The sequence below is a fragment of the Pezoporus occidentalis genome, unplaced genomic scaffold (genome assembly GCF_034315485.1).
Source record: "Pezoporus occidentalis ecotype Australia unplaced genomic scaffold, CSIRO_AGI_Poc_V1 ctg12, whole genome shotgun sequence".
Classification (NCBI taxonomy): domain Eukaryota; kingdom Metazoa; phylum Chordata; class Aves; order Psittaciformes; family Psittacidae; genus Pezoporus; species Pezoporus occidentalis.
Window position 1 is genome coordinate 2,328,542 of NW_026912994.1, and position 24,920 is coordinate 2,353,461.

The 24,920-nt window shown below is 40.1% G+C and overlaps 1 protein-coding gene across 7 annotated transcripts in view; it reads left to right on the top strand.

The window, feature by feature from the left end:
* Positions 1-24,920, top strand: part of NCKAP5 (NCK associated protein 5) — a 530,111-nt gene that overhangs the window by 86,959 nt on the left and 418,232 nt on the right. For 4 of the 7 annotated variants that reach the window (XM_062605646.1, XM_062605676.1, XM_062605635.1 and 1 more), the window contains one exon: positions 23,188-23,283. The exons of 1 other annotated variant lie outside the window; for it this stretch is intronic. The gene's annotated coding sequence lies outside the window, so the exon portion shown is untranslated. Of the gene's footprint in view, positions 1-5,206; positions 5,340-23,187; positions 23,284-24,920 lie in introns of those variants that run through there. 2 more of the 7 variants (XM_062605656.1, XM_062605685.1) reach the window with 1 other exon arrangement.

Here is a 24,920-nt window from a genome sequence, read left to right on the forward strand (position 1 = left end):
TTGGTTAATGGAAATTTAAGCCTGTAAATGTAATAAGAATGAGCAGCCATGGACTTCTCTGTGTCTTCCCTGTCTCAATTCTCAGTAAGAAGCCCTAGGATAGAGGTAGGTGTTTCAGATATTTTTAAACATCTGCACTGGGCTGTTACATGTTATCTATGAGGGAAGAATATAAAAATTATATTTTTTAAATATATGTAGTTTTTCTATATTCTGTTCTTTTCAAGTTGTCACAGCTTGACGTGTGAATCTGCTTGGTTCTAAGGGAAGCCAGCATGCAGCAACTGAAAATATATTTGTCTTCAGGCATCAAAGTAAATATTACTCACTTGAAGATGACACATCTCCCCAGGGCAGCAGACTGATTCCCCTGAAGGTGAATATGCATCCAGGCAGGATGCATAATTTGGATTGTTTTTGCTCCACCCCTGTTTACTTTTGCCCACCAGTCAGTTATGTTGTCCGGACCTGTTTGCAGTCTGCTGCATTATCCAACAGCCTTTGGTGTCTTCTGCACATGCCTGTCTTCTGCCTTGAAAATTTGAGCTCTCAGACCATGCCCTTGCACAGGAATGGTCTGAAGGTTTTTGTATCAATCATGTTTGGTCTTATTTTCCTCTTAATGAGCGAAGTGGTACCTGCTCTAACAGCAGTGATTTGCAAGGCATATGTTTCCAGCAATTCTGGTACAAACTCATATTTAAAAATATCTTTTCCCTTTTCAAGTGATAACAGGCAACAAAAAAGTGGTAATGTTTTTTCAGAGAAACATTGAGAAGTGATGGTAAGAAGTCCATGGACACTGATATTACAATAAGCTTCCAAACTGATGTTAAATGCTGAATAACATGATTTTGTGCCCAGCCAGATTTGCAGAGAGTATGAATTTTGCATTGCGCACAAACTAATTTTTCTTTTTTGGAAAATCTTTTCCATATTAGCACTGTTTGGGGCCTACTTAGAGGAATGTAATAGTGCTGCAAATAATACCTTGTTGCAGGAGTGTGTGTAGCAAATAATAGATCAACAACGCTTCATCTCAGCTTCACAGAATTGATCTGTCAAAGGGTGTCTGTCATCTCAGCTCTTCGTATTTCCGTAATATGCCTTGTGTTCCAGTATCAGAGATTTTGTTCCTTCAAAGGAGGTACAGACAGATGACATTTGAACTCCCAGTGGACTGATGACATGGAAGCATTTCTCAGAATGCAAAGGAGGATGTTGGTTTCTAACATCCCCAAGCCCCTTGCTGTTGCTCCCAAGAAGGTGGAAGTGTTAATGCACAAGGAAGGTGATTGTTTTCCTCACCCATACCCCTACTGCACAGTGTCAAGATCTTGTAATCAAGTTACTGCCATAAAAAAAAAAAAAACAAACAACCAAAAACCCCCAACTCTTATCTTTTGTATACTTTCTTCTGTTTACAAGGCCTCAACTATGCTATTCAGAAGCAAAAGACACATTAATAACTGGGCATCTTGCTTTTATTAAGCCCTGTTTCCACTGGGGATAGGTCAACATGAGGAGCGGCATAGTGGAGTATAACTGTGCCAAGGACCTGGCACCCATGCTTGTGAGTCTTTTTTATACAGTCCTCATGAAGATATGCCTTATATATATGTAGGGCTGAATTTGTTGTAGTTCCTTCAAGGAGCCAGATAGAGAAGGAATATGGGGAGGCAGAAAGTGATGGAAAATATACAGAGGTAATCCTACTTCGTGAACACAAAGGCTGCAATTTGTCCTTTGCTTTCCTTCTACCTGCCCACCTCAGTTAGGACCAGGGAGAGACTGATAGTTTGATTACTTGCCTTCACAACATTTCACATGGGCAATCTCTGGATTAAAAGAAAGTAATTGAGTGTCCAGTGTTCTCACCTGATTTTAAAAGCCTGCAATAAGCCTTATTTTAATACTTCCACCTCCTCGTTTCTGGCATACTGGCTAGATTACATATTGTTTCTAGTATCCTCTTCACAAATATAATTCTTTTTGTCTTTTTTCATACATTTACTAGGACTCTGCTGGGCTGCTGTTTTAATAAATCCTACAAGCTCACATTCTCATCCCTCTCACCTCCATTTTTAACAAGGTATCAGTTACACTAATAACCTCATAAATCTCCTGAAGATGGTTCTGTTAGACTGGGAACTGGCTCATTGATGCATACCATTTACATAAGAGAAAACCAGCTTTTCATTCGTTGTGTGGTTTCTCCTTTGCCATAGTTCATTTTTGCTTGTGTGTACTACTGTAACATGTTTTTTTCCTTGTCGTCCAGCTGAATGCCAACAGCAGTTAGGAAACGAAGGCAGCAAAGAATTTCCATTAGGCATGGTGGAAGCATTCTTTACTGCTTGATGTCTCTGCTTTTGAAGGATTATCTTTCCTTTGATAGCACCCATATTTCTCTCTCTGGCTTCTTCCTTTAATGGTTTCTGAAATTTCAAAGTAATGCTTTTCCATCTCACTATGCTTAGGGCTATTAACTGCCTTAATAGTAAATGTTTCATATGTTTAAGTTTTGTCAATGCAAGGGTTTTCTTGCAGAACTGCTACCAGAAAATCAGTTTAGTGTACAGCTTTTCTGAGGCTTTTTGTTGTGACTCGCATCTCACATGAGGCTTGAAAATAAATCAGTCCCCTTCTTTTGAACATTTTACCGGTACCGTTTCTTTGGAAACACTTGCCAGTGTCTCACATTTAAATAATTGTGAAGATAGATATTGAAGCTAAATAATGGCCAGTTGTCTTCAATGTCTGATAACAGCCAATGGCACATCAAGGCTTCATGGCTGTCATCACAAAGCCCATCACAACACAGGGGATTCCCAGAGTGACAGCATGAATAGAGTGTTGACCTTTCTCTTTCCAAAGCTGCTTGCTGCTTGGGAGAGGCAGGAGGACAGAGGCAGGCTGTCACGCATGCTGCTATTTGCCTTCCTGTCTAGACTTCCCCTTCATCCACCATACAATTCATATTGATATTTTACACTGCAGGACTTCTATCAGGAAGATTTTTACTTTTTTTGAACAAACATATTAAGTCATGTAGGCAAAAGTGTAAAGTGTTCAATGATGCATGAGTGAGGATTCAAATATGACATATTTTGGTTACTTGTAATGGTCTAAGATTTTCTTTTCATTTATTGCTAAGGTCACAAATAGTTCTGCAGTTGTTCTCTTCTTCTCCCATTTGTATCACCTTTTGAACTTGATGGGAGCTTGGTCATCTCTTTTGGTAGGTTGCAGATAAGATAAAGGTGAGCAGCTGTCTAATCTTCTGCTTCTGCTTGGATGAGGATGAAAGGAGTCTGGATTTAAGCCTCCACCTTCTGTTTCCTTTAGCTTTCAGAGATCTAAGATGCTTCCGTGTGCTTTTCAGCTGTTAACCTGAGTAAGCTCTGATCTGGGTTGTAGTCAAAAGTGTCTCTATGTGGGACAGTTAAAAAGGCATGACCTAATGGAGGAAAGAAGGCATTGAGGATCTGGGTTCATGTCCCAGCTTGGTGTTGTGACTTCAAAAGGAGGAATTCAAGAGTATTCCTGTGTGTCGTGACTATATCTGAAGGTGAAATACATTGAGTGTGATACAATGGGTTACCATAACAATTGTTTTTTGGTGTGGGGTTTGTTTTTTTTTAAAGTGGTAAGTCCAGTAAGTTCCCTTAAGCCCTCAGTACGCTGAGGGTTTCCACTTTTTAGGAGTATAAGCCAGTTAACTATGGAAATTTCCAGAGCTGGTTGGAGTCAAATTATTAAAATATGCAGCTCTTCTATAGTATAATGGTCTCTCTCTGTGGCATTAATCCTTCTCCTTTTCATACAATGCACTTGAAACGCTGCTTTTCTCTGTAGGCGGCAAGTATTGTCATAACTTCACTTCAAGAACTATTCACCTTTTAAATGTAGAAAACAGTTCTCATTGTACTTCAGCTAGAGAATAATCCCTTTTCTTTCACTCCCTCATCCTCTGTTTTACACTGATGGTAAGCGAACTCTCAAGCAGTTACAATTTCACAGGAGCTTTCATGGATTGCAGAGCTCTGGGTTTTTCAGATACCATGCGTTCAATTAGCATCACTTGGAACGTCTCTCTGTTTTCAAATCTGACTTGTTAATGTCGCTACATTCATCCTAAATACTGCATTTTAAAGTGTGAATTCTTGTGGTTCTTTCTTTAATGTCTTCTCATTCTTTTTTTTTAAGCATCTGTTGGTAGCTCTCCCTGCTGCTGTCATCTCTTAAACCTCTGCATTATAAACTGCAGAGTAGGGTGAATTTACTACATTAAATTAAGGTTTTGTAAAGTTGGCTTACATTATGCATTAGGAGCCCAAAAAAAAAGAGAAATGGAAAACCAAGACATTCCTAATGTAATGTTCTAAACTTAGTTGATACTTTGATCCTTGAATAACTAGCACATTAGAAGCTTTTAAAATAATACCATATACAAAAATCCATCTGGAAACATTCTTGATGTGCTGCATAGAAACAAGAATACCAGTGTTAGTGACACATTGTTGTTTAGATCAGATAGAGGAAGAGCACAAGAAAGGCCTCTGGCAGTGCAGTGAGGTTTGAAAACTAATGCTAAGCAAAACACTCTGTAAATGTATCAGTTGGTAATACATTCTGCTCCCAGTATAAGCCAAAATGTAGCAGAGAATTATTAATTACATCACCACACCTATATAATAGAGTTCACTGTAGTTATGTAGGAGTCAATGGTATTCAAGCAGTTTCTTTTGATGAAGTAATCGGGCTGCTTCTCGGGTCCGTTTCAGCTGCTAGGGGCGTGCTTCAAATGTAAATGACTGCCAAATGGATTCCTTCTGAATTCCAGCCAATTAAAATACATTTAAAGTGCAGCTGGTGGGGAGCAAAAGCCTTATAATTGCATAAGAAACATTTGGGCATGAAACAAATCCCTGAAGCTTGGTGAATGGCGACTATTAAATACTGCATTTCTGGAGAAGTAAAGCAGTCCAACAAAGAGCCTTCCAAAACTGCAGTCAGAAGCAAGGATGACACTTTTACACCACCTTAAAAGAGACAAAGTGGGGAGTGTGTTTGTTAGGGTGTCAGTTTTCTACCCTTGGCTCTTTAAACCGTGCAAGTTTGGCAGCTTGCCCTATGTGGTGCTGCATACAAATAGTGACAGAACAGTGTGGTATTTGTTAACCCACTTCTTGGGAAGTGAATGATTAAAACTCTGAAGGAAGATCTGAGAACCTCAGACATTATATTTTCTCTCAGTAAGACTATAATATTTACAGAATGAAACAGAAAATAGTGAATGAAGTGTAATGAATGACCTTCCTTTTCTGCTTTGCCTTGTAAGTAAGGACAGATTTTTTGTTTAATGCTTTAAATGTTATTATAAAAGAGGTTTACGGTTGGTAGCACTGAAAGATGCCATTAACACTTTTGATTTAAACTCATGTTTCAGGAAAAAGCTCAGCTGATATAACAGACCATGTGAAGAGGTGAAAGACATTAGGAAGTAGCTATGTGCAGTCACTGTAGACTGTGTGTCTGATAGATTCAGAAACCGTTACAGACTTTCTAAAACACAACTATATTTGACAGTTGGTACTTTCCAGCAATGTCACGGTCATGCCTGCATCTGCCTAAAAGTGAGATTTCAGATTTTTCTAATTTTTAATATGCCTTTGTAAAATGCAATCTTATTTTGTTTAGTAGATTGTGCTGATTTTAGAAATAGGAACAAATATTTTTATAGGCAGTTCAGAGAGTTTTATCTGAAAATACTGTCTTTACCCATTTGGTATTAAACAAACAGTTGAAATTAGGTGATGAAAAGTGTTTCCTATGTTATCTAAAGTTTTTCTTAACTGTATCAGGAAGGAATAAATGAAATCAAAAAAATGTCTTCCAGAACTAACAAGTACTGGTTTCTACCTGTTGTGATATATTAACATATGAAATCCACATGAAATTATTTGAAATTCCTGTTTGCCTCCTATTCCAGCATATCAGTCAGACTTTTGGCTTTACTTTTGTTAACTGTGAGTAAAGACTCCTGCAAATTTCATAGTGACAGATGATATTGCAGCAGTTGGGGTTCAGTTAAATGTGCCTTGTTAATTGTCTGTGTGTAAGTAGCACAGAGCATGTTGTCAAAGGGAGGCTTGTAACAAAAAAGCTTATTGCCAAAATAAATGTCAATTAAATTATAAAATCAAGTTTTAAAGGCATTTGTCAAGAAACATAAACATGAGTTCACATATACAATGAAAATAACTTTAGTGCAGTTAAGCACAAGAAAATTCAAGAGGATCAACACAAATCTCTAAATTGAGGGGTTGTTTTCTTTTTCCAATACCCTTATTTGTTAGCAATTATTCACAGCTTGCGTTCTATTGTGTAGATTGAAACTACTTTGTTTAGGTAAGACCTACTCATCACCAGCCACTGTTAGAAAATTAGGATCAATATGCATTTAATTGCAATAAGTTTTATGGAAATAGGTATGTCTGTATATTTATGAAATGCATAGTATACATAAAATAATAAAACACTGTATATGAGTTTTAGCAGCCCCTGGTCTATAATAGTATTAAAGATTTGATACAAGCCCAAAGGCAGGAGCAGTACAGAAGGGTGCAAAGAATAGTTATTTGATCATAAGGAAGTGGAATTGACCCAAATAGTTAAGACTGCAATAGTTTGCTAATACTAATAGAAATTATTTTTTATGCTTTTGTATACTTTTAATAAACACTTTTAATAAACTGCTGGTTTAGGGTGTGTTTGAGATCTGAAGATGAACAGTGCAGTATAAGTAAATTTTTATTACAAGACACAGAATAACCCCTTTCTAAAGCTGGTAAATGAGGAAGCTGATAACAGAGTGTAGCCTCACCAAAAAATGGGTTCTTGGTCACCTTCTTTTGATGGAACCTCAGAGCTAACAATGACAAAATTTGTTTTAGACTATGTCTCTGTATTAAACAGGCTTGACTCAGTATAAATCAAAAGATGAATCTAGGTCCTCCTGCAAAATAACATTTTTAATGTAATTCATTTTTCCTTTATGCACATGTGCAATGATGGATGTATCCTCCAGGTCCAGTGATTCGTCTAATATACTAGTTACCTTAAGGCAAGCAAGATTGGTGCTTAGAAAGTATACAAGCAAACAGGTGAAGAGGATGTATTAGCATTTCTGCATTTCCTTCTTGATTTTGTTGTACCAGTGTTTGGCCAGGGTTTAGCTGTTTGCAAATCAGACCCAACTTTGCTGTGCAATTAAACAGTGAGCAATTGTCTCTTCAGGGAGCTCACTGACCTGTAGGCGTCTGGTCTCTGGAGCTTGGTGGAGCTTAAGCAGCTACAGATGAAACTTCCCAAACTGCAATGCACTTCTGCACAGGTGCTGAGGAAATAGTTTGAGAACGCTTAAGAATGTTTAGATGTCCCTGAGGTTAAATATCCTTTGGAAAGCTGGCTTTCTGGATTGTTTCCTTGGATATTAGCACTTAAATTCTGCCAAAACATTGGGAAGTTTCTATTGGGCTTTTCACCAGAATGACTTGCTGAAAAGTTGTACAACTTTGGTGTGTCTCTGCAGGGAAAATTACATAAGTCTGTCTGATGGGTCAGCATAATTTATAATGGCAAACAGATAAGAACTTTCCTGGGGATTTCCCCTGGGTGGTATTACTCAGTGATTCTGCTACAGTAAAAGCCACTACTACTTCATGTCTTTGGCAGGTCAAACTCTGAAATCTTTGGGTATCTGAATATACCCTCTCCTTTATTAAGAGACTCGCATGGAGTCTATAATGATTATACTGCCCATAGGACTAGAGAATGGCTATTCTGCTCATTTCCTGAAAAGCAAGGTGCTCTTTGGTTTCTACATTAAAACATTCTATTAATTTTAGGTAGGATTTACTGTTTCTTCTACCATAATTTTACTGGCGCTCTGGAGAACTCTGGAGGACAGAACCTAGCTGCATAATTGAGGGAAGTGGTACAGCAGCAGAGGGATGTCAAGCTAATTAGTGGATTAAGATGAAAGTCTCACCCAAGCTGAAGCCTAGCTAGTAGCACACCTCTTTCTTCCTGGCAGAAGGAAGATTTTTCCTAAGCGTGTAATATTTTCCAGCAACTATGAGGATAGAGGCCTCTGCTTTTAATGCTGTGCTGCCTTCAAATCCTTGACAATGACTCATGTATGATGTTCAGGTACAAGTGAAGGTGTTGCTGTGAGAGAACTGTTGCCCTATGTCAGCCCTGATAACTTTGATGTTTGCCTTTGTGAAAATAGCTCCATAGCTCATGCTTCCCCACCGCTTCTGTCTTCCATCATGGTCACTGAAGCTGGTCCTGCGGTCCGCAGTCCTCTTGGCACAGGGATACAGGGACAGAAAGAAGCTGTATATTGTGGGAGACTGTGGGATGAGTATGTTAATTTGGAGAATATAGAATGGTTTGGGTTGGAAGGGACTTCTAAGATCATCTAGTTCCAACTCTCCTGCCATGCAAAACCCTGTGTTGTTAGCAGTCTTCCCTAGGCAAGTGGTAGATAGATAAATATCATTGCAGCAATGTGCAGTGTAGTGGTGGAGACTTTATTTGAGACTTGTGAGTTATGAATGAGTTGAGAGTGATGTTCACAGTGTGAGCAACTTGGAACAAAAAGCCAAAAGGATAGTGGTTGTTTTCCAGAGTAAATGTGAAAATGGCTGATGCTAATTGCGAAGTAGCATTTAATATTTATACTGAAGTTGTGTCTGATAGTTTGCTCATAATAAGACCTGTGAACTGAAAGCAAGTGCAACTACTGCACTATATATTTATAGAGAGATTGCTGGAAGAAACTAGAATAGTGCTCATGCTTCTTAAACTTCATCAAACAGTAAATTTTGGTCCTCATTGAGGTGACTAGCTCTTTCTTCATTCTTCTCTTAGCAGTTGTTTACTTGAAAAGGACAACAAAAGCACATTCATGTCCCCTTCTGGTGGTATTGTGAAGCCACACTGTGGATTGCTATTGCACTTTGGACATGCTTGCTATTACAAGATAAAGCCTGTTGGGCATTCAGTTCTGGGATCTTTGGTTTTGTGGGATTTTTTAAAAACAATTTTTTCATTTTGTTTGGTCATTGATTTGTTTAATATTTTCTATGCATCACATGTAGGAAAGTTGGGGCACAAGTTCTTGGGAGAACAGATAATTATTACCAAACATAGAAGTTGTGTAATATATGGAGGAAGAGAAGAAATACTTAAGTAGTATAAATGGTTACACTCTCTAACATGGTTAGTGGAAAACCTAATTGAAAGAGTAATGTATACCAGATGTGTATATTACAAGGAGTATAATTTTGGTAGGAATGATTTCCAGTAGGAAATAATAGAAGGTAAGCAGGGCAAACCAGAATGTATTGCAAGGGATCTCTTTCTGGCATAGCTTTATGAGCACTTGTTAGTGTTTGTGGAACTTGGTCTTTGATAAACTTCTTTGTTCTTCATGTTACGGTTTTTTATAATAAGGGTAAGGGGGATGATCAGTAGTCTTTCACCAGTCAATGACAAATCATCAACAGTCAATGTCAAAGCATAAGCTTAGAGCTATCCTTTAATTAACCAAATTATGGGATTGGCAATACTGGTTCAGGTTGTCCCTCAAAATCTGGAAGCAGAGATAGCTCTGGCAGCCCTCTCTCTGCAGAACTTCACCACAGTGGTGAAACTTAATCTCTTAATCTATAGTCATTAAAGTGATCATTTCAAATCTCATACTATCCATCTGAGAGCCTATGGGTAAACTTGAGATTAACCTTCTCAAAGTTACTTAACGCAGTTTGTTGGTAGCAGAACAACTATCCAGCCTCTCACCTAAGCAATAAAATTATACATACAGTGAAGTTGCTGACAATCATTTCCTCTCCAGAAAGCAATTCTAATGAAAACGGTATTTTAGTTATCCAGAGTTGCATAGTTCAGGGTAGTAGTCCAGAACCTTTATCTTCTTGTGGTAACTAAAGCTGATGAAAGAACACACTGCTCTTAAATGAGATTTTAAGGCCTTGATGATCAGCGCAGGTAGCTGTGGTTCATAAAATGGATCCTGAGCCTTAATGAAATGATTATTTCAGGCATACACTCTGCCTAAAGGGCCTAAGTAATTTTCCTGTCCAGCGTCAAGGATTTGTCCCCTTCCTGTCTTCTGTAAGCAGGAATTCAGGGTAATTTTTATATCACTTCTTCTGTGGTGGCCCACATGAATGTTGCCTTTGTCACATCAACCCAGGAGAACTTCGCCTGGATAGGCAGCTGGACTCATTACTGTGAGCTTTGTTTCTGTAGGGCAGGCTGTGTCTCTAGACACCAATTTGTATAAATGTGATTGTTCCAAGCAAGGGACTGCCTTTATTTCCTTCATTTGTTGGAATAAAAGTAATTTACTTCTATTTTTCAGCCTCTCACTCACATTGGTTCAGTTTTGTGGCTGGTCCTAAAGGAAAAACTTATTCTTTATTCTTTCCAAATCACCCTTCCAGAGAAAATAACAGGAGCTGTGTAGTTCCTACTCTTTCCACTCCATCCCCTCTATGCCCATAGGGGATACAGGCAGGGACACTGTAAAGTAATACCTGTATCTACAGTCTTCCTCTTTTTTTCAGTCTAGAAAGGCTATGTCTAGCTAAAGAAGAACTGACCCACTGTGTGGAGGACAAAATGTGTTCCTGGAACTATGTTCACATTCAAAGCAATGCTATACTTCGGCAACATTCTCTGACATTGCAACATGCAAGGAATGACTATTGCTGCGTTTGTTGGTGCAGGTTAATTTTTAAAAAATATTTTATACCTCCTTCATGCTCCTGTGGAGGAAAACAGAGCTGATTTTCTTTTTTTTTTTTCATTTTGCTGTTTTTGTTGCTAACTCCTTACTTTCAATATAGCTATTCACAAATGCATGAATTGTTATGTACTCTTGTAACACAGGAATACGTGTTACAAGGAATATTTAAGTATAAAATTTCATAGTTTACAAAATCCTGCAGAGAATAATGGAATCTTGCTTTCTTTTGCAACCTAAATCCAGTTAAGCTGAGTAAGTACTTGACCAGGAGGTTTGAAGCTTGGGCTGCACAGGTAATGGACACAGTGATCAGACAGTGTATGCACCATAACTTAGTGCTCCAGGGTTATCTTTGTATGGCTGGGATGTGCATTTACAGCTGTTCTGTAAAATAAAGTATTGTGATTGCCTGGCTTGACATGCATGATGCAAGCATGGTGTATCACTATTGGCAGTAAAAACTGAAACAATATTTTATTGACTAGCTCTCAATGACAGAGCTTTATGAGAACAGAAATCAAGTCCCCTGTACTGCTCTTGGTCCCCTCAGGAGGCTGTGATGGAGTGCCAGAACTGAGTAATTTTGAAACTAAGTATCTATAAATGGATTCTTTGTTCATTTAAAGGAGATAAAGGGAAGAGTATGGAGGTTTCTCTGGGGAATGTCATGGCTTTGTTGTGCAACACAAAGACTGTGTTTGAATAAAGATGTAGGTACTTCTAACAAGATCTTTTCTAGCAACGTAAGGTGTGCACTACAGTTTCTCAAGCACCCAGTTTATAACCCTGAAGTCTGTATTAGCTCCTTGAGATTGCCTTCCATCTCTTCTGAGCTAGCACTCTCCTCCATCTTGGGAGGTCTGTTAATGAGATGTTTCTTTCATTGATTACTAGGATTTTCACACAGGTTGTACTGTGAGCAAAGACATATTTTCCTTAATGGTAAAACTGTTGATCTTTCTGCAAGGCAGCAGGCTGATCTATGTGCCAGGACATTTAATTGCAGGGATTTTTTTCTGCTGCAAAGTTATTGGCTTCATAGACTGGAAAAAGTAGGACAGAGGGGTGTGGGGGTGTGGGGAGGGGGCCAGAAGAAAGCAGAGCAACCATGAGGAAATGTTTTATTTTTTATCATTGGAATGGATCCTGTGGTGGGATTTATTGTCACTGCCGTGACTCAGTGCAGCTATGACAATTGGTGTCATCCAAGAATATGCTTTATTGACAGACTGAAATGGCTTTAGAGGGTAACTTTTTCTTCAGTATGATTTAAGACATCAGAATCTAGGTACAGCTTCATCTGGACTTCGTTAATACTGAGGGGATGCAGCTTTATGCAGCAGGTGCTGGACAGCACAAGAACTCCTGTGGTGGTTCTCCAAATGCTTGGTTAATGTCTTACTCCCCAGGGCATTTCATTCATCCCAGCCTTGCTGCTGCTCCTGGTGCTTCCTGCACCCAGATTTTGATGGTCAGAATCAACAACGTTGGAAAAAAGGCTGTTTCAAAATGAGAGAGATATGGAGTAGGACAGAAATGTGGACAAGTGGTTGGCCAAAACTCGCACAGGTAACAGTGGCAAAGTTTAAGAAAAAAAGGGTAGACCCAAGTCATCTTAATTAAGTGATTGTGCTGTAACAACCACAGCATCACCCGTCCTCTGATTATGAAGCTTTTAACTAATTTTATTCATAACAGTGACAGATCTTCACTGTCATAGTGAAGATCTATATCATAGGTCTTCTTCAGAAGATGAGTATGGGCTCGCCTTTTGACTGTTACACAGGTTATTTTCTGAGAACTGTTACAATCTTTGCTTTGCAGAAGAAGAACTTCAGGAAGTGGTTGCTGATTGCGGTGAGCTGCTGCTCTGCGCCTCCCATAGAGCAGAGGCTTGTGGAACATCTGCTGAATTCTCGGTCAACAGCATAGTTTGTCTTACGTCAAGTGTTCTTCTTAACAAAGAAAACAGAATAAAAAGTCACTTTGTGTGACATTGCTCAGTAGGCAGACAGCTGCATAACATATTCTGCTGTGAAATCCTGCTGATACTTCACACTGAGAACTTAGGTTATGCACTTGGTTTTAAGGGCCTAAAAATGACCCTCTGCAGTTAGATTAAATTCATCAAAGATTTAAGTGGGGTTGATTTTAGATGATGACAGTAAAGATGTCCAGCATGGGGGGGGAGAAATACTTATGCTGACTTTCATAAAACCAGGATTCCCCTACAAGCGAAAGACCAACATAATCTCAAAGGATGGCTGTACAAAATCAGATGAGTCCAGATGCTTGGCCTAATTTCTACCCCTGGTCCTTGAACCAAGCCCAGTGTGAGAGCTTCTGCTTTCAATATATGTGAGAATCCCTAGACCACACCATGTCTTTTTGCAGAATAGATATGCTAAGACATCTTGGAACTAGAAAAATAATTTACACAACAAATCTTTTGGGGTCATTCATGAGGGAGAGTATGCCATGACAAAATTAATTCTGCAAACACAAAATACGAGGTATTATCAGTGGGAAAAAAATAAAGGGAAAATACTCTTGGATGAAACATCTGGATACAGTTAGCAAATAGAGAACAAATTATACTGGCATAAACTTTTTCAGTCCTCCTGTGTCAGGGGAACCAATTAAGATGAGAAAGGAGATGGCACCTATATTATATATATATATCTGGTTTTGATGGTCTTTTTTAAAAAAACACACACTAAAGACTGTATATAATAGAAGTGGTTTAAAAATAAAACTATTTTTTTCACAATGAAATATGTATGTTAAGAAACCCTTTGTGACCACAATTATGAAATGTGATTTTTCTTGGCCAGTGATAGGATTACATATCAAGAATATTTTAATTTCCTTATCTGTAAATGTAACCTCCTTCATGCAGAGTGAGCGGTAGGAGTACAGGGCTATCCATTCTTCATACGAGTCTGTTTGTATTAAAAAAGGTTTTGTGATGCAGATGCCGATGATGCTAGCAATTAGTAGCAACTGGTGACAATGTGGCAATTCACGATATCTCACCAATGTCAGGCACATGATTTTTATCCTTTTCCCACTGAAATGGCCAAAAGAAGTCTTGAACTGCTGAAGTTTGAATCAACAGCAGAGTCAGTCTGTCAGTTCAGAGTCATTTATATGAAAGGTTTAACCTGCAGAGTTAAAGATCATCCTTATTTCTGCATGGGGAAAAAAAAGTTACATAGAGTCTTACTCTGGGATAGACAATACATTCCATGTGTCTGATAGATTTTCAGCTTCGTTTTAGAGCAAAGATTTGTTTGACAGATCAGAGAGTTTTAGTAGTGTTTCCCAAAGCTCTGCCTGTTAGATAGTGATGAAGGAGAGGACAGGTGGACTTCCTTAAAGATTTACCATAAAATTCCACAGTCTTGGCTCTTTCTGGCCCCCTCCTCCCCCCACGGTATTTTGCTTACCACCTTGGGGAAGATCTTGTAAACTGTTTTTGTCTGCAGAACCCCAATACTTCCTGCATAGTTTTTTGAACACCATTTTTGACTACTGAAGAGGATTGCTTGAACCAACATGTTCCAGGAATAAGAACAGTCTGCTGAGACCTCATGGGCAATTTTATTTACTGGAGGTGGAGGTTTCAAGCCCCTGGCAAATGCTGTCACAGATCTCAGTAGGGTCATTCTGCTGCTTTGATCAAGAGAAAACAATAAAATAATTATTCAGGAAAATATTTGAGAGCTTGAAACACTTCTTTTTTTTTTTTTTGTACACCAGAGCCACAGCTCGGCAAACAATAAACAATGGGAAAGTTTGTCTCAGTAACACAACTTAGCAGAATAAAAAAGCTGGAATTCTTTCAACAAAGTATATTCTCTTCTTCTCAGATATTATGAAAACTGATGTCACTTGTAATTCCTCAGGAAAGAAAAAACCCTCAGTTCGCAGTACATCAATGCAGTCATTTTTTTCCCCTGACTAATCTATAAAAAGACATTGTATATGACTGTTATTTTCTCTGCCAGAAATGCATTCCTGGAACAAAATAAAGGCTCTTCTGTTGTTGTTCAGTAATTTGGATAATAGTTTCGCCATGAAATTTCATAACATTTATTTACTACAACAAATTATTAGACCAAGTGGTTTCAGGAGTCAAAACTGGAATCCCCCCTGCAGTAAGCTTTCTTACTGAATTAATTTTGTAAATATTATGTCTAAAATAATTTCAAATGACATATTTATATGAGTAACGTAACATGGATATGAAGTAAATCTGCAGAGCTCTGTGTATAAGGCAGAAGAAATATTAATGGGAGAGGCTTCAGCTGTGTAGATTCAGCTAAGCAAAACTTTCTCTTAGAATTATTGACAGCCTTGGATAGTTACAGGTATTTCCAATTTGGATCAATTAGAATGCAGTAGTTGCGGCCAAAGGCACTTTTCTGCTTTATATTTGTAGTGTCTCAAGAGTTTCTCTTCCCACAGAATGAGGATTCATATTTCTGAAGTCTTCCTGGACTGCTTTGAGGCAAACCCACACCTGAATTTACCAGCCAAGAAGAAGCAGCAGGGCAGGCTGCCTTACACTTATCTAAAGAGATCATAAGAACAGCAGCTGTGTGAAATCTTCCTCTTTATGCATGGACTTGCACATCTTTTGCGGTTGTAACTTGTGGTTATCCATGAGTGTGGCTTCTGTGCAATGTCTCAGCTGCATACCAGGCATAGCTGGTGGGCAGTGTTGGCTGTAGGAACTCCCAGAGCAGGAGGGAAATGGCATTTTCCTGTAGCCCCATGGTTAGTGTTATTTGTTAAAGCATAATGGAAGTGTATTTAAGGGGACTATTCCTCTCCTATGGTTTGGGAAGTGTGGGAAAGAGAGGAAGAGATGCAGCTTGACTTATTGTGTAAAATGTGCTGTATAACATAAAGCTGAAGGGTCTGATACTAGCAAGGCTGACATCTTTTGAGCTGGAATCAGCAGTTACACGGCCAACCTTCGGGTGAAACACATGTGACCCAGCTTGTGTGTATCTGCTGTAACTGCTGTTTACAAGGATACTTTAACTTGGCCTTACCAGTCCTTAGTTGTATATAACCCACTGGGAAGATGGTGGTATAATGGGTAATGCTATGCCCTTTTGTCTTTCACAAAATCACAGAATGGTTGAGGCTGGAAGGGACCAACCGAGGTAATCTAATCCAAGCCCCCTGCTCAAGCCAGGTCACCTAGAGCACATTGTTTAGGATTGTGTCCAGACAGCTCTTCAGCATCTCCAGGGAAAGAGACTCCATAGCCTCTCTGGGCAACCTATTCCAGTGCTCAGTCAGCCTCACAGTAAAGTTCTTCCTCATGTTCAGGTGGAACTTTCTGTGGTTTAGTTTATGCCTGTTGCCTCTTGTCCTATTGCCTGGCACCACTGAAAAGAGTCTGGCCCCATCCTCTTGACACCTTCCCTTCAAACACATTGGTCAGTTACCCCCTGAGCCTTCTCTTCTTTAGGCTGAACAGGTCCAGCTCCCTCAGCCTTTCCTCACATAAGAGGTGCTCCAGACCCTTAATCACTCTAGTAGCCCTTTGCTGGACTTGCTTCAGGATCTCCACATCTCTCCTGTACTGGGGAGCCCAGAACTGGATACAGTACTCCAGGTGAGGCCCCACAAGGGCTGAATAGATAGCGAGGATCACTTCCCTTGACCTGCTGACGGTGTGCTTCCTAATGTGCCCTGGAATACCATTGGCCACAAGGGAAGGCACATTGCTCGCTCATGGCCAGCTTGCTGTCCACCAGGACCCTCACGTCCTTCTCCACAGAGATACTTTCCAGAAGGTCAGCCACCGGCCTGTACTGATGCATGGAGTTATTCCTTCCAAGTTGCAGGACCTTGTGCTTTCTTTTGTTGAGTTCCAAAAGGTTCCTCTCTGTCCATCTCTACAGCCTGCCTAGATTCTTCTGAATCTCTCACAGCTCTCTGGGGTATGTATCAGCCACTCCACCCAGTTTTGTATCTTCAGCAAACTTGCAGAGGAGACAGTCTATCCCTCCATCCAAGACACTGATCAATCAAATAATGGTGGACCCAGCATTGATCCCTGGGGGGCACCACTAGTTACTGGTGTTCGCTAGGTACCAGTGCCACTAGTACTGATGTCCAACTAGACCCTGTGCCACTGACCACAACACAACCCTCTGAGATCTGCCATTCAGCCAGTTCTCAATCCGCCTCATCGTCCACTCATCCAGCCTGTACTTCCTGAGCTTGTCTATGAGGATGTCATGGGAAACAGTGTCCAAAGCCTTGCAGAACTACAGGTGGACATCATCCACTGCTGTCCCCTCATCTATCCATCCAGTTGTCCATCATAGAAGGCAGTCAGGTTTGTTACGTGTGATTTCCTTTTGACGAATCCATGCGGACTACTCCTGATCACCTTCTTGTCATCCATGTGCAACTACTTGCACTTTACTCATACAATCACAAGGAAATCAATCAGAGTTTATCCTATCTCTCACTCTAGTTAAGTTACTGGTTGGGCTTCAACCACAACAGTATCACTCAAGAAAAGTGCCTCTGCATGTCAGTCTAGCGGAAATTCTCCTTTCTTTTTGAATTACTTTGTTTCCTTGATGTCTTGCCTTCACATACTGGTTGTGGTTTACATTGCTGTCGTTGCATGCAATAAGTAATAATTGCTGAAGGTGGCCCAAACAGTATAAAAGACAGCATTTAAATCAGAGAGGATGCCTGCCCATTTTGGTTTTTGGGATCTGTTGTATTCCACTATTTTTTAGTGGTACTTATTTTGTCTGAAAAATTAATCAAATCACAGAGGTGCTAAATTTCATCCCCCTTAATCAAATAAAGTTTGAAGTTTAAATTGGGTTCAGAAGGCCTGAAGTAAGTTGATGTCTTTAAAAAGTAGCATATTAGATAGTCCTGGAGACTCTCCGTGTGAGACACGTAAGAGGAAGGAGAAAACACCCACAACTTCTGCTGTCTGTGGGGGCATCATTAAGGAGTTCAGTGGGGGACCGTGGTCCCTGAATGGGTCAGAAGAGCTCTCTGCTCTGCCACGACTGCTTCAGATCTGTAATTCAGGTAATGAAGAGCAAGCTAGATTTAGTCTGACTCTGGTTTTCCAAATATCTAATGCAACCTATAGCTAGAAATATTAAGAGTATCATCACATATCTTTCACAATGACACTTTTTTTATCTGGAAGCATAACTGATTTCAAAGTTATTGGAGGATGAATGTATTATTTCAAGTCTGTTTGGTTTTGTTAAGAAAGGTTTTGCTTGATTCTCATCTAGGCATATTTACCATAGTTCTTGTTTTTCTGTTAGTTCAATAATATTGTCCCCAAAAGAATTTACCTTTTTCCTTAAATCAGATCTTGATTTTCAGTAACTTCATGCAGGCGTTTCATTTCTATGAATGTCTTTTAGGCCTTAGCAGGCCTGGTGGGGCTGAGCAAAACCAGGTCCCCTTGCACTCACTCACATCTTCCCATTGACATCAGTGGCCATTGGTGCTTGAAACAGAATTTCTCCACTGAGTCCCAAAAGTAGGTTAGACTATTATTTCTCACAAACTTCCTTGGAGAGTTTCAGATGTGCAAATCCCAGTGAACTGTTATCTCAGTGAAATGTCATTGAGACATCAGACAGACAGAGATGACTCCCTTTGCTTCCTCTTGGAAATTGGAAGACAATCTGTAGTGTCAGGAGCGGTCAGAGTGCATGTGTAAAGTGTGACTGTGCATCTTGCTTGGTACACTTCCTAGAGTTTCTGCTGGGACAAGATGTTCTTTTTACCTTGCCATTCCTAGGCAATTAGAATATGAAATAAAAAGGAATATTATCTAAATAGGGCCCTTTTGTAATTTCATACATAATATTCTGCATAGAAAGAATGACGTATTGCCCATACTTCTGCCACAGAGGGATGATAGACAGTTTATAATCCTTCCCAGATTGTGGCACCAGCTACGAATCTGGCCTGAACAGGCAGCTGTATTCTTTCAGCTTGCCTGTGGAGTATTTACTGAACAAATGCTTTTTATATATATTTAATATGAAGCAAGTTAAGATTTTAAGGAAAGAGACACAATATCTAAGAAGTTTACTTCCACTTCTGTGAGATTTCTGTTAAATCAGGTCTGTAGTCTAATTGCAGTGTAAATCACTGGAAAACATTGGAGATTTTTAAATGGGCTTTAGATCCCAGGGAAGCCACAGTCACTTAGGCCCACGTCCTATTTTTGTGGTTGTACAGAATCTAGAGAAATAGTGGAGAAATAAACTTTTACATATGAATTGCGTAGTGCTTCATTTTGCACAGATAAAATGATGTAATGAAATACCTCTTTTGTCAGTCATACAGAGCTGCAGCTTTTTAATTTCCAGAATTATTAGTCAACTGGGCTTGCAAAAACACTGTTTGGCTGTGTAAACCTGCTGGTCCAAATACCCTCACTGCAATGAAAATTCCCTTGTTGCAGTGAAGGTACTTGTGCTGTGATGCCCCCTATTCTGTCAGTCTCATTTTCCCATGGCTTCAAAAGAATATTGTCCTCTTGGTACCAACTCGTAATTTCCTATCTATCTAACAAGTAAATGTCAGAGCCAGTGGGGGCTACAGACCTGAAAAATAATATTCAAAAGGAAGGCCCATGATGTTGCAATGTCTAAGGTCTTCCTTTTGCCGGTTACAATGGGCACACGAACACCTGGCAATAGAAAATCATTCTGTTTCACAGTTCTGCAGATAATTGTAATGGGGCATCAGTCCGCTTTTATTTTTTGTATTTTAAAATGATGCATGGATGTGATCAGTTAAGCAGCATCCTCTCCCAACCCTCCTGCAACACAAAACCCAGAAAGCCCTTTAAAATAATTTTTCGTAATTAAACCCCGTCAGCTTTGATGCATTTTCCAACTGCCTGTAAAAACAGAGCGCAAAACCATTATTAATACATTAAATGCTGACTGATTGTACTGGGTGAAGTAGCAGTCAGCAGAAGGTTGCTCTAGCTGTTCTTACTGAGAGCTTTTGAGTAATGAGACCTTTGAAAAAAGATCTGATCTTTTCCTGCAGGGTGCCTGAACCAGACATTGGGATGTTTCGTTAATCAGTCCTTTCACCTCCATCATAGACTCCTGTGCCCTGTTACTACAATGTAACAAATAAGATATTTTTTCCTCCAGTGCCTTTAAAAATAGATTTTGCTGCAGTTGGAGAAGTTATTTTTCAGTTTAATTTGCATAGTCAGAGGCTGTTCATTAGCACAGCTTCCTATGACGTTAGTTTATTCTGCATGTAGTTCAGTTACGTTAAGGAAAATCACAGCAGTAAATATCTTACTCGGTATACAGGTTTTTGTAATCAGTCCTTGACAACATCTGTCAAAACAGTATGGGAAAATCCTGGCTTGCTTTGTCATTACAGAATGCGACTGTTTGTTTATTCAATAGAAGAAATAAAGCATATTGAGAGGAGGCCAGAAGAGTCAGACTGAGTCAGTTACTGGGACTTCCAGCTACAGGATATTTTGCTTCCAGCATTTCCCATCAATAATAAACAGTCTTTATGGGAACCATCGAATGATAAGAATGAGATCATGAATTGAGAGCTAGGCTATATATTTTTTGATCTGTTGTATGGTGTAGTTTACATTAGGGTCAATCTCGAGACTGGAAAGAGGCAGGCTCTGTATCACAGCATTGCAAATAAATGTTTGCCAGCTATGTGAGATACCATCAATAATTCATCACTGTAGTTCTTCCAAGATGGTCTGTTGATGCAAACTGTCAGAGGACATGGAAATAATATGAGCATTTATGTGATTTACAGATCTACAAAATAGCAAATAACTAGAAATTTCTTCAACTGTCAGTACATGTAGGGTCTTGAATGTCAGAAATAGTGTGTGTGACAGTTGCAGCATGTATAAATCATGGTCATCTGTTTAAAGTGTTCTCTAAGTACTTGTAGTCCATTTCCAATATCTGATTGACAGATTGTATTTTAGGTAATTGTGCATTTTCTTTTTTTCTATTAACTCTTTAATCCCTGGAGATGCTCAGTTACAGTAGTATAACTTGATGAATAGAATTGCTAGAGCTCAAACCACGAATGTTTCCCTGCCATGCAATTTCGCTTGGGCCTATGGGTTTTTTTAGTAATTTGGGTCTTTGGTAACATACTGGAAATTGCGTTGCGCAAAGTGGTTTGTAAAATTTTTGCTCGTGCTCTTGTTCAGTCAGAAACTTAGGAATCATAGAATCATAGGATGGTTTGGGTTGGAAAGGACCTTAAGATAATCTAGTTCCAGCCCTCCTGCCATGGTCAGGGACACCTCCCTTTAGACCATGTCACCCAAGGCTCTGTCCAGCCTGGCCTTGAACACTCCCAGGGATGCAGCATTTATCACTTCCCTGGGCAACCCATTCCAGTGCCTCACCTCCCTCACAGTAAAGAACTTCTTCTTTATACTTAACCCAAACTTCCCCTGTTTAAGTTTAAACCTGTTCCCCCTTGTCCTATTGCTGCAGTCCCTGTTGAAGATTTCCTCTCCAGCATCCCTATAGCCCCCCTTCAGATACTGGAAGGCTGCTATGAGGTCTCCATGCAGCTTTCTCTTCTCCAGGCTGAACAGCCCCAACTTTCTCAGCCTGTCTTCATACGGGAGGTGCTCCAGTCCCCTGATCATCCTCATGACCCTCCTCTGGACTTGTTCCAACAGTTCCATGTCCTTTTTATGTTGAGGACACCAGAACTGCACACAGTACTCCCAAGTACTCAGATAAATGGTGACTCAGATGGTAATTTATTTTTGTGTCTTGACAAAATTCAGGTGAGAGGCTTTATTTGATTGCAGCTACATGAGTAAGTGCCAGTAGCAATGGGAAAAGCCGCCTCATGTTTCAGCTGAATTCCCATCTTTGTACCAGCTGTGGTCCCAGAGCTGCTCAGGTCTGTATGGTGCAACAGAGCAGTGCCCTAAAGCAAACTCAAGTTGTTCCCACTTGTCCAAAACTTTCACTTCTGTAAACTGATCTTTTAGCTGCATATATTAATCTTGAACCAGCTCAGTATATATGAGCCTCTGTATTCAACTTGCCTATGAATGTGTGATTGGGAATGTAACGTATTCACACTGAAAGGAGTGAGGATCACTGGGGGATTTTTTGGTTTGTTCTTTTTTTTGCCTCTGGCATAGTGTGGGGGTAGAGATGAGCTTAATTCATCTTTCTAGCACCAGTACAGGCACTGAGTGCTATGGAGGCAAAGGACCTGTCCCTTGAACTGGAAACCTGTGTGTTATAAGGTTACTTATAGACTTGTATAATATAAGGATACTTAGCATCTTGAAGCATTTTAAAAGTGCAGCATTTCTACAGTGAGGGAGGTTCCATTCTTCCTAGGAATATGTCTGCTGGGTGCGATCATTCATACTTAAACAGGAATGAAGAAAGAGAAATGGGAATAAGGGGCAATCTCTGGCATTCAGTTAAGGAAGGAGAGAGGATGGTACATTGGGTTGCCCCATGTTTTCCTCTTCTCCCATATAATCCCATGAAAGCACTTTTATAGTGATTAGGTGAGTGACTGGATGCTGTAAGTATTGGATAGATTTGTGACAGTACACAGGTGTACAAGACTTTAAAGCACATCTGTGCAAAAGAATTGCCTACTATAACCCTTTTTGGTGGATATTGGTGGGGTTGTAATGCCAATGCACTTGGACCAGTACAGAAGATTTTTGTATGGAAAAAGTTTAATAGCTTTACCTCTTTCATTGCAGTAGGGAATAAAACCAACAAAACTGATATGGAATAGTTTGGGGTGTTTTGTGCAAACACAGCACACCTCACTGTGCCGAATGATGTTCAGTGGAAGATCACATGGCAGCCTTTTTCCTGGAAACCCACCTGAATGTAACTTCATTTTAATATAAGATAGCTATGGCTGAGTGTGCCAGTCCATCTCTACCCCTCCATTGCCCATGGGGTTCTCTTCCTCCTCTTCTTTTCACAGTGTTTTGTGACAGTGTGGCCACAAGGTGATTTTGCTCAGTGTAAGTAAGTGTATATATGTCTATACAGAGATAGATTTTGTGTGCATGAGCAGCAGGGATGATTTCCATCTGGGACCTGAGCTGATTCACCCTTCAGCTGTGTGACAGGACACAGGAGAGGAGACATGAGGACTTAGGGGGAGGGACCATCACTGCTGGCAGCTCTCCATGCACCATCAGGGCCAGGGTAGTGCAAAAGTGTGACGAGTGCATCACTGTTGCTGTGGTTTTGTCCTGAAGGAAACCTGGATTTCTATGCCCTCTGTTTGTTTAGTGTGCCACAATTAAAATGTTTTCCTCCTGTTCCCTGGAAGCTGGGAGATTTGCCATCTGAGATGGGACTGCACTGTAGAGATCAGCCACAAGCATTGTGTGACTCAACCCTGTGGGTTTGGGTCTTGTTGGGGTATGCTCTGGAGTGCTCCTCCTTTGGCAGTGCTGGGCACAGTGCAGCTTGAGGTACAGGTACCCAAATCCTGCAAAAGGTAACAGGTTCCCATTGACATCAATGGGCTTTGGATCAGGCTTTTAATCAGGTGTTAAAATATATAGGCATGAGGCAGTTTCTGAATGGCTGTGGCACACATGATAATGGAGCAAGCTCTGTTGCCCCATGGAGTGACCTTGCCTAGCTGTGATGTCTCATGGCATCTTCTGAAACTTTCAGTTGCAGCTCAAGTGATTTTGAAAGGAGGGAGATTTCACCTAAGCAAATGTGCAAATACATGCCCTTAGGGAAGCTCTACTAAATAAATCCATTATTCTGTTTTTCAGTTAAATTTACTGCAGTCTAAATATCTTGTTTTTAAATATATTTTAGATACATAGGAAAAACGTATAGCTTTCCATTTGGAATTACTGAAGGGGAAGTAGTAGGGCTGAAGGCAAAATCTTTTAGGCCACTTTGGGAAGAGTGTAAAAAACCCCAAGAACTGCACTTTAATATTTATTAAAAAGCTGGTGTTTTCAGTGAAGCTGCCTCTAGGAAATGCTGTTATTTCATTTCAGTGTTGTACTAAGATTACCAGAATTTCTGAGCTGTTGTCTCAAGATTTATACAGGCTGAAGGTATATGTTCTGCTTGGTTTTTGTTAAATCTTCCTTCCAGGCATAAGGCATAGAAACTTCTAATTAAAGCTTAAGTTCTAGAGCAAGGAGTAAGTGTTCTGGTAAGATGCAGACACTTGGTCATTGTGTAATTCCCAGGAAGAAAGGAAAGGTTGCCATAAAGTTGGTATGCAGCTGAGGTGGCTGGTTAGACAGTTCGAACGCTCACGCATACTCTGATGGAAGATATTCCAGGTGTACATCTGTCTCTGAGAAGTGCCTCTGCTGCTGCCTTCATCCCAGCACCTGAGTTATTTTCCTCAAAAATATTTCCTGAATATGCCATCTTGAGGGCAACTATTTTCCATAGGTACCCATAGAAAATCATAGAATCATAGAATGGTTTGAGTTGGAAGGGACCTTGAAAATGAATACTTCATAGTTGGAAGAAGTGCCATTAAGCATTTCAAGGTTTCTTCTTGGCATTTTGTGGAGAAGCCAGGAGCTACCTGCCACCCAACCAGGACAGGAACTGTGGAATAGCAGAGGCAGGTGCAGGAGGGTTGGCATAGGAGCTATGCTGTTTCTCCTCCTTTTGGTGTTGTTTCGAGCAGATGGTTTTCTAGTTCATAGCACCAGACAACACTACTATTCCCCACGGAAGCAGAGGCATTCCTGTAATTACACAAGGCATGATCATACCCTTATTTTGAGCAAATTAATATTGTGCTGGCCTGAGCAGCTTGAGAGGCAGGCCTTTGTTGTGAAGGCATCACAAGTGCCTGATGTGAGACAGCCCCACTCCAGCATGCTGCTCTGCCTTACCCACAGCCTCGTGCAGCATGGGAGATCTCATCCCAAGCAGCTGCTTGTGTAACAAGCAGTTGTGGTTTCAGCTTCTGACACCAGACATTACTGAACAAAAACAGTGCTGGAGGGATGATCTAGTGAAGCAGTGAG